Here is an 11413-nt window from a genome sequence, read left to right as displayed (position 1 = left end):
TGTCACCAATCCTGTTTGTAATATACATGGATCGGATTTCGAAGCGTAGTCGTGGGGGAGGGGGTCTGCAGTTTGGTGGACTAAGGATTGCACCACTGCTTTTTGCAGATGATGTGGTTCTGATGGCTTCATCGGTCTGCGACCTTCAGCACTCACTGGATCGGTTCGCAACCGAGTGTGAAGCGGCTGGGATGAGGATCAGCACCTCCAAATCTGAGGCCATGGTTCTCAGCAGGAAACCGATGGACTGTCCACTCCAAGTAGGGATTGAGTCCTTACCCCAAGTGAAGGAGTTCAAGTATCTCGGGGTCTTGTTCTCGAGTGAGGGAACAATGGACCCAAAAGGGAGCTGAGCCAGAAGGCAAAGCTCTCTGTCTACCACGCCATTTTCGTTCCTACCCTCACCTATGGTCATGAAGGATGGGTCATGACCGAAAGAACGAGATCGCGGGTACAAGCGGCCGAGATGGGTTTTCTCCACAGGGTGGCTGGTGTCTCCCTTAGGGATAAGGTGAGAAGTTTGGTCATCCGGGATGGACTGGGAGTTGAACCGCTCCTCCAGTTGATGTGGTTTTCAGGCACCTAGTTAGGATGCCACCTGGGCGCCTCCCTAGGGAGGTGTTCCAGGCACGTCCAGCTGGGAAGAGACCAAGGGGTAGACCTAGGACCAGGTGGAGGGATTATATCTCTTCGCTGGCCTGGGAGCGCCTTGGGATGCCCCAGTCAGAGCTGGTTGATGTGGCCAGGGAAAAGAAAGTTTGGGGCTCTCTGCTGGAACTGCTACCTCCGCGACCCGACCACGGATAAGCGGGAGAAGATGGATGGATGGAACTAGGCTTAAGAAAGTTAAAAAAAATCACACTCTTTTAGAAAGTTAGGAAGCAAAATAATTCAAAAAGGGCCTTAAGACCAGAGTTTATGATCATATCTGCTCATTTGAGGTTTAGTGAAGTAAGGATCAGAGTGTCAGAGTGTTTCTCCACCTCTCCTAAGCCCTAGAGAAAGGGTGTTGCCTCACACTGGAGGGGAACTGCAGCCGGCTGCTTTTAATTGTTGATTAGGAGCCAACAGGTGATCTTAATAACCTGCAAACAACTCAGTTGGGCTGTGACTTTCAGCTAAAATGAACATTGTGAAACAGAAATGATAACATGTAATTAAAAATAGGGTACGGCTACAAAATTGTCTCTCTTGAAATTTGTATTTTGATCCAGCTCCGTGTTTACCTTACAAACAAGTGAGGATAGTGCAATTGACACACAATCCAAAAATCGACACACAATCTTCCTCAATATCAGTGAAAAAGTCTTACAAACTTATTTTGTATTGGCCATAGTTTGAACAAGTTCCAGATTGAAGTGGTTCAGTTATCTCTGAATGACAGCTCCCCTGGCATGGGTCTGGGCAGCGGTGGGGTGGATGGCTTCAGGCGCTATAGGTGCTATGCGCTGTGTGGGACAGCCTGACAATATTTGTGTCTTTTGACAGTTAGACAGGGATTAGGATTGTCTGCAGATAATGTGCAGGTGGGGGACCGTGTGCGATCCACCATTTAAGCTTTAAATCCAACTCGTTGGCTTTCCAAAGGTGCTATTGAGACAGAACAATTTGTATTATGTTGTCAATTCCACACTCACTTTGACACGATTTAGATGGTTTCCCACCACACGTCTTCCATATACTCATTCTAATTCACACGGTGTATGTATGTGAGCAGTGGTGGCATGTACCTAAGTACATTAACTAAAATACAGTACTTAAGTTTAATTTTGGGATAATTGTACTTTACTTGAGTATTTCCATGTTCTGCTATTTTGTACTTCAAGTACAATACATTTCAAATGTGGATATTGTGCTTTTACTCCAATACTTTTATTTTTGACTTTTTTAAATGGTAACATGTTTTTACCACATCATATACTGTATATGCAGTACTAATTCTCCCAACAATATCTAAAGTTTGCTATATATTGAGGAATTAAAAAAATGTTATTACATGTACATGTATTTTCTAATGATAAAAACGTTAGAACATACATTTTCTACAATAATACAAACATTTTAATGAGTAATCTTACTTTTGATACTTGAGTACATTTAGCTAACAATACTTCTGTACTTTTACTTAAAAAAACATTTGGAATTAAGGACCCGTACTTGTAATGAAGTACACTGAAACACTGACTTTAATTAAATGTATTATGTCAACAAATTACACATCATTGTATTAGGTCGAAAGAAATAATATTAAAAGTATGAGGTTAATTAATGAATGTTATTGCTTTCAACTAACCTTATACAACTATGTGTAATTTGTTTCAGTTTTTTCAGTGTATGTTTAAAATGTGGCATTAGCACTTTTACTTAAGTAACATTGTTTGTCAAATTCACATGCAATGGAGGAAAAAGCACTCAGATACCGAGTGCTTTTTCCTCCATTGCATGTGAATTTGACAAAAGGACAACGCATAGCCCATAGGGCCCAATTACAAGGCTCCACCTGCTTCCACAGAGTTATAGCTCCATATAAAGATACAGTTTGCTGCACAGGTTTAGGAATGGTGTGGTCACTTGCGGTTTAGCTCGGATGAAAAAGCAGTTTACTGTAACTGCTATTTACTGCTGTGATATTTTTCTCAGAACTCAAGGGAGCAATTTGCCCTCAAACTGCTTCGCTTCTTTGGACTTTGCCACAATGAAATATTTATCATGGAAAGCACTTCAAGTAACAAGGACAATACATTTTGGATGGAACACTTGATTCAGTACTATTTAGAGGAAACAAGTTATCCGTGTTAGCTACATTGGCTACATTTAATTTATTTATTTCGTTAAAAAAATGTAAGATGTTATTATTTAACCTGTTAGGCCCCAAGCCTGTTTTTCAGGTTTCAGGCTCGAAAATGACATTCCCAGAAGTTCAACAAATGGTGGGAGGGGTCCACTGGGGGGACCCTCGGGCTTAAGGGGTTAAAGGGGAACCATCATGCAAAATACACTTTTGTACATGAATTGATGAATTGATTTATACATGAATATGTGTCCCTGGTGTGTCAGGGAACTCACCAAGTGTCAGAAAACACAACCCTCTCTCTTTTCCTCCATACCCAAATCTCTAAAAACGGGGCTGCAACGGAGCTGATTATTATTTGAATTTTTCTGACGTCAGAAAAGGGGTGCTCCGCCAATATATGTGCAACTCTCCACCTATCAGGGGAATGAGAGACCGCTCGAAAGCGCTGGAGACACTGTATTACATATGCCAGGACTGTAAGTGGCGCTGCAGTCTGCCACAAAAGCAGGTTTAGCCCCTGCAAAAACAGGGCTAGAAAAGAGCAGATAGAGTGGCTAAAATGCATGATCTGTTTGGTATTTTGAAAAAAAAACTTCACAGACATGTTTTATATAGGTATGGCCCTACAATATAGGTTTCAAATACAGCATGATTGGTCCACTTTAAATAATCCTCTGGGTAAACCACCCCCTTATCTAGGTGAACATAAATTAATAATAATGAATGAGCTTCACACAATTCAGACAGTGGACATGTTTATTCAAGATGTTCCAACATGCAAAAATGATTAGCATAGTTACATGCAAGATATGAGTTTATGTAGTGCCAACATCTCAGGGAATCAGAATCAGAATCAGAATCAGAATACCTTTATTAGTCCCACAGAGGGGAAATTTGCAGCGTTACATCAGGAAAGAGCCACAGACAGCTTAGTGTTGCATATCTGAAATGCGTTAAAAAAGTACTAAGTTATAATATAATAAACAAACAACACAACAATATGCTAAAAAAGTACTAAGTTAAAATATAATAAACAATAAACAATATGGTAAAAAAAAGAGGCTGTTTTAGTCACAGGAAATGTCAGAAACATACATTTTAGTAGGAAATCTAGACCTTGTGATTGCAGAGCTTCTAAAAGTCCACTTTATATTTCAAAAGAACATTATGAATTGCAGAGTGGGTTGTGATGTTTTACTGTATGACGCTCACAAGAGACCTGAATGCATTCATTGTTGCTCCTTTCTATCTTGTGTTAGATCTCAATGCTGCAGGAGAGGGATCATTTCATGAAATGCTCCCAACATGCGGTCGACAACCTTTTCAGTCTGATTATGTGTAACATTTCCCTGAAAGGCTGATTTGTGACTCATGACATTTGGCTAATTGCAGCATTCAAACAGTTTGCTGGTTAACATGAAACCCACCTGAGGCTGAGTCGCGCTCTGTGGCTCTGACACCCCGAGGGTGAGCCACAGGCCGGCGCTCTCCTGGCCTTTAGCTCCCTCAGTGACCAATTTATTCTCATCTCGTTCGTCTACTTCCTTTATGTCGCTCCTGACATGAAGCAGCAAGGCCTATGGAGGTCTCTGGCAGAGGGCATCGAGGTAAGTGCAGAAAGGATAGTTAGTATAGTATACTGTCTTACCTTAGCTGACTTACAGATCCACACACTGGCTTTAATCCTGGAACCCAGACCCAGCAGCTGGAAGCTCCTCTGGAAATTGGATCAGTCTAACATTTTGACAGCTGGCTATATGAGACTCCCATGACAAGATCTCTAAGGATCAAAAACAATAAATAAACAGCAAGTGTTTTTATTTCTCAATTTCCCAGTCCCAGAGACTTTTCAGTGAAAAATAAAAAAGTGTAAGGGTAAATACTTGGAAATTCATTGATTTTCAAACAAACTAACTTTTTTGTTGGAAAATAATAATATTGATATTAGGTATAAATATTACGTTTTTCTTTGTCATTTTTTAATGATATTCATAGCCCGAAAAATGTGATAAAAATGATTTCATAGCAATATGAAAAGGTACACAAAATAAATAATTATGCAATCATTCAATTCATGTTGACTTTTTTTTGTAAAGTTGGTCTCTTTTAGGAAAATGAATTACATTCAAAAGATGAGTTTAGCTCAGTGGAGTTAGAATCTATATTACCATAGCTGTATAAAAAGCATATGGACAATTGCACTAATGGAAGTGAAAAGGCTAGAATAAGTCCTAACATAAAATGTTTATAATTTGTATTTGTCTTAAAACATGTCTGGAGAGGCAATACAAACACAAACCACACATTGATAGCAGAGTACAATTGTGTGGCAGTATTTAACTGACACAGTATAACAAATAGCAAAAATAATAACCTCTTTCAAATACATGTATCTGCATCCTAAAATGCATTGTTAATCTTTCTGTCAGTTTGTGGCCTAATATCCTGATGATGTAGTTCATTTCACTGTCTATTTTGTTACAGCCCCCTGCCTCTCATTATGCTACAACATTAAATATTTAGATTTTATAAGAAACTTGTCTCTAAAAGCCCCTCTCTTGCTGCCAGATAAGGCCACGGCATCATCCTCTCTGCAGCTTTTGACGACTTAGCATTCCCTTCTCATCTGCCGCAGTAAGTCCTCTCTTGGCGTTGCATACTCTTATAGTGACAGACCGTGATATATCTCCATAAACAAATCTGAATTTACTGGGTCGAGCTCCACCTCCACCAGATTCATTATCTCTGACACCTCCTAATTCCTCACCAACTGTCTGCTTTAAGAGAAAGTAATCTTCCTCAAACACAACTGCAATAAATTTGAAATCATAAATTCGCACTTCATTACTCCATCTCTTCCCCTCCGAACCCCTCTCGTCTGCACTCATAACTTCTCCCTCTACACCAGTGTCACTTCACCCCCCCTGTCTCCTTCCAAGTATGTCAATGACACACGAAACACCCCCCTCTCAGAGCCTCCTATCTCTGACACCACCTGTTTGTTTCACTGCTCTGGAGCTAATCAACGTCTCCATCACCTCCAGACTTCTTCCCTGCACCTCCTCAATAAACATCATTATGTCGCCTGAATGTTCCTGTTCCAGAGGCTAAAAAGCTACCAAAAACCTCCAATGGCTTCCAGAAAAATATGTCGGATTATCCTAAGATTCAACATTTGGTGTGCGATAATGGGAGGAAATTGAGCACATGGCATATGGTGCGGTTCAGCTGGTAGGTCAGGGGAGTGTTTTCATTCGCAGCACTCAGCCATACTTTCTCTATAGATGTGTCGCCTTTATAAAGACTTGTTCGGGGGGGTTGACAGCCATCAGTTTCACTTTTTTCTGTCAGCCTCTCTAGCAATTCCACCACATTTGCCCTATAGCTGTCAAAGTGCCGTCAGATTGCAGAGAATCTGCCGGATAAACACGGCAAAATTGAAAATGAAAGTTGGCGGCATGCACACACAGTACCTTAGAAACTAAGGCAAACGCTTGTGAATATCCTACTGTAGACAGTTGTCCTTGAAAAAGAGAAAAAAAGAGAAGGATGGGGATGAAGGCAGCCACTCAGCACGTTGAGAGGAAAACAGCTTCTCCCACACAAGGGCCTCACAATTGTATTTGGTTGCAATCAAGTTATTGGAATAATTCATGAAGAGGCTGATTGCATGAATGACTTAGTACACATAATGTAAACAAATATGAAATGATGCATTTTCAAGTTTCCATTTGTCCATGCACACTCCAGTTATATTTGTATTAAATCGCCTGGGAAGCAATAATGAAGAAGATGACTTGTTACTGTCATCGAGTATCGGTATTTTTTATTAAGCAATCATTGTGTTGATTGGAGTGGACATAGTTGAAATGATGTATCTACCATTAAGACATCAATAAAGCTTAGAGAGATAATTGTACAAAAGAGATAGGGTGGATCACATTGTGTAGCAGATGCTGACAGTTGATAAAGAAAATCAGCCTCTCTGCACAAGGACACACACAAGATGCTCTCACAGTGACTGAAAGTAGCCTTTGCTGTCACTTACTACACATGGCAAGAATGCATACATTGGTGGGAAGGGCCTTTTAAAATATTCCAATATGCTGAAAATGTCTCCACAACCCCCATTATTGATAAATAATGATTTACAAATAAAATAATTACAAAATAAATATAACTAATGCTAGTATTAGCGCGAACTGCAGTTTTGTGTGCGCTTTATTCACACTGTGAAGGATGTGGTATTCTCATTACATTTTGACTTCATCCTCGTAAAATAATTTTTTTTCTTAAAACATTTAATCTCTTCAGAGAACAAAGATACATGTGATATGCTTTCCAGGTTGTGTCAATGAGCAGTTATCCTGATAATACAGATAAGCTAACTTCAGCAGAAATAAAAAATGTTTTACTTTACATTAAAAAATAAGTTTCCAACATGAATTGGTGTATTGAAATTCACCAGAATGCACAAAATAACATGAGTGACGTTCATCATTGAGGAGGACCCAAAGACCACTCAGTAGACTCAGTACAGTATGTGACCCCCCAAATGTCGTGATAGACAGCAAGGATCGTAATGCAGAAATGAATCATGTATTATGAAAGATGACACAAATTCAGCAAGAACATGTTCAAATCAAATAGTTCCCCCTGACAGAAAACATTGCAGATGTTGTGTTTATTGCTTAATTCGCTGGTTATGTGCTTTAAGTAGTCAATATTAAAATGTATATCCTGTGTGGCTTATACTGTGTAAGGCTAAAAAAAGGAAAATCCTTAAAACAATTGTTTGATAGTCATACACTAACTATTTACTATGCATTGTTTTCATTTTGTAGATCATGAGAATTACCAAGAGCAATGAGTTTTTTTCTTTTCATACATTTAGTTAATGTTCACTTTGTGTCACAAAGCAAAAGTGAGCTGGTAGACTGAAGTAAATCATCTGTAGCTGCTCGTCACATTCATATTATTATGCATCAGTGAGTCTACAGAGTGGCCCTCATGGTTGCACTCCACTTTGTTCTGTACCCACAAACCCTTTACAGGTGCTGTTGTGCTTATCTAGGAGACATATATCGGCTGAGCTGGCACTTCACTGAGAAGCATGACACTACTTGAAACGTTGAGGAGACTATCCTACCTCTTCTGCTATTCTCTTACCGTTGGCAGTGTGTATTCTGAACACATTTTATTGAGTTGGAAAACAGCCAAGTGGGAAGTTAAATTGTTTTTAGGTTGAGTGGAGCGTTTAAGGAAAATGTAAGGTTTAATTAGTGAAAAAGGCTTTAATCAATATGTCTGTCTCTTGGTCTGTTCCGGTCATTCAGCCTTCTGAAATGAGTCCTACATCTGTAGATAAGATTAGCAATACATTTTAAAATAATGACTCAAATGTAGCCTGCAAAACCATTTTTTTGTCATTCATTTTAGAATGACTAAAAGAGGAAAGTGGCAGGACATCAAAACAATAAGACGTTAAAATAGTTTGTAGGATTAAGTTCCATCTAGTGTTCTGGGTGGAGATTGCAACCAACAAAAAAACCTCGACTTACCGCTACATTTCAGATTTTGGTTAACACTGTTATTCCTATTACATGTATAGTGTATCCCAAAGTATCAATGTGTATGTATTCAACGTAATTGTTAACAAGGTGGTAAAGAGAGTGATGATGAATTGGTCGCGAGTGACACAAATAATAGACTTCCTGTCCTTTGTGTGACTTAAGGGGCTCCATAATGTTAATCTGCAGGTTCATATTTGTATTTTATGCCTTTGGGACATGTTTCCATGCTTTAATGTTCAAAAAGCTCTAAATGTATCTCATACTGCCTGTGCTGCAGCACCTCTTTTCACCCTCTGTCTGAAACCAGAGCCCAGATTGGTTAGCTGGCTGGATCTGTTGTGATTGGTCAACAGCTTAGAGATGTCCCACCCCTTAGCCTATTGCAATTTTCAGACAATTTTCCTAATGTTTATGAACTGTCCTGTTAATTAAAGAGGCCCTATTGTGATTTTTGGGTTTTTCCCTTTACTGTATAGGCGCTGAGGAACAGCAGAGTGCGGGTTGACAGTTGTCTGTGTTGACACTCCCCTTATTGTGCGTCAGCAGAGACAGGCTACAAGTGTCTTAGGTTCAAGTTAGACAACTAATGTCTGGGTTAGTGTTCATGACTTCATGTTTATGTCATCTTAATGTTTAACCTGTTAATCTCAATGCACACACATTTTCCGTGCTTTCCAATAGTATAACATAGTTTTATTCCACTGTTAAATAACCTGTTCAATACAAGTATGCCACTTGTAACAATTAAATAACATTTCTGTGAACTGATATTTGTTTAGTGAGCTTATTAGAGGATGTTCCCTGAAAGATTGCAAAATGTCAATGAAGATGTCAGACTTATATTTGTTAATAATTACATACAATACATGGAATGTGTGTGTTCCAAGTGAATCTGCGGCCCCCTGGTGGCCAGTACATAAATTATGTGGCCCCCTGATGTAAATGGTATGCGAACGCTAACATTCCTGTGTTCCCCCCAGAGGGAGTTTCTCTCCCACACACACCCTACCTGCCTGAAATGCTTCTATTGGACTCCTTTGTTTACTTCGGTAACATAGTGACATCACTGTGTAAACCTCGTGCTTCCGACCAGAGCAGACTGGGCTCTGGTTTCAGACAGAGGGTGAAAAGAGGAGCTTTTTGAACATTAAAGCATGGAAACACATCACAGTGGAGGCACAGAATACGAATAAGAACCTGAACATTTGCTCTTAAACACAATATTAACATTTTCCTAACCAGTGTATCAGGTAATCATCCCTGAGTTATGCCTTTGTAATATCACAGGGAACCCCAATGAAGTCAAAACATCTGAAATGAAGGAGCACAGAAGGTCAGAGCACTTCCTCACCTCACTTATCCCCGCTGAGTGGAGACGGTTCAGGATCAACCTCGTTAATAAATCACAATCACTTCTGTATAATTATAAAATTGCCATAATTATTTTTGCACTTATTGTGTGACTCAAGGAAAACTAAACTGACACTCACACACGTGCACTGAAAGACATCTGGGAAACACTTTGTTCCTTCCAGCAGCACACAGCTGCTCTGCTGATGAAAGTTCATAAGTGAGGTTAATTAAACAGCATGTCTCATCACATCCTCACTGTTCTCTTTCCTCCCGTCTTCCTCAGGCACATCACCTCGAAACCACAGAGCTGTGGGGGTTTACCTATGGGATAAACTGAAGGCATTCAGCAAAAAATAAATAAATAAAGCAGGGATCAAATCAAACAAACAAGTGTCTTTCCAAGATCTTTGAAGATGGTTTAAAAACAAAGAAATGGAGCAAAAATTATATTGAAGAATTTTTAATTGATCTTGATTTTAAACTTACATTTTATAATGTCAATAACTGAAGATCACTTTTAAGACTTGTTTCCTTGTTGTTTTTCAATCTTGTGAAAGGATTATATCCAAATATATTAACAAAAGTCATTCATGTATAATGTAGAATAATCTTCATGAACTTAAAATATGATATCCCTTATTATCAAAGCCTTACTGTATGTGTGTCATTTGCTTTCAAGGTCTTTAAACAAATGATACAAAGTCATTATACCAGAGTTGTGTGTTTTATCTCATCTCAGGTAACAGGTTAAAGCAAGGCTAGGAAACATAAAACTGAACATACTTATTTTCTTCTTAGCTTTAGTTTAGACTGAAATCTTTGAAACACACGATTGAGTCCCTTGGTTGCCAAGTTGGTTGAAGCCTTAAAACGGTGGGTTACATATTGTAACCCTGGTTATATAAGCAAAGGCGGAGCCCTCTACTGGACTCTATGGGTACTACCCTTAACCATGCTATGCGAGCATTCACATACTGAGTTGCATAAACGTAGCCGGCCAATCAGGGCGAGCCTACCTGAATGCGCGCACAGGCACACAGTATATAAGGCAGCCACGCCTCCTGATCCTGTTATCCTACACCCTCTTTAGCGAGCGGCATAGGAAAGACGGGGCCCCTAGGTAGAGGGCTCCGCCTGTGCTTATATAAAACCGCCCTGCACTCCAAAAACCACCTTCCTTTTTGTAATTAAACGCCTAACCGCCGGGCAGAACCAGAATGACGAAATCCGGGGGAAAATATTCCGCAAGAAATAAAGAAAGAACCTGTACAGACCTGGAGGACCGAAGTAAAGAGCCACCGAAACGAGACCCGGTCGTGTGCTGACCACTCGTCCAGACACCCAGTCAATCCGTAGTAAAAGACGTGGGGGGAGCTGTATCGGGAAATCAATCCCAACAAACAGGGTAAACGGCCGGCAATCCCTGGCCCTTTGCACTCATACGACATTTTTTGGGGTAAAAATTTGTCCTAAACGCTCCTGGAGGAGCGGAAGGAAGTGATACAAAAGGTACGGTGTGAGGGTGCTCACCAATTTCGCACAAAGTCCCCGGTCACACCTACCAGCCTAAACAAACTTGCATCCCAACAAAGATTTAGGTAGTCCCGAGGGCGTGACCACGGGTATTCTCAGGAATTTCCCGCCTTTGGACACAACTGTTTTATAATTTAGCCCACCCAATGTAATAACCAAA

This window comes from Notothenia coriiceps, unplaced genomic scaffold (assembly GCF_000735185.1).
Source record: "Notothenia coriiceps isolate Sejong01 unplaced genomic scaffold, NC01 NC01_scaffold00000495, whole genome shotgun sequence".
NCBI lineage: Eukaryota > Metazoa > Chordata > Actinopteri > Perciformes > Nototheniidae > Notothenia > Notothenia coriiceps.
This window is presented reverse-complemented; position numbering follows the sequence as displayed.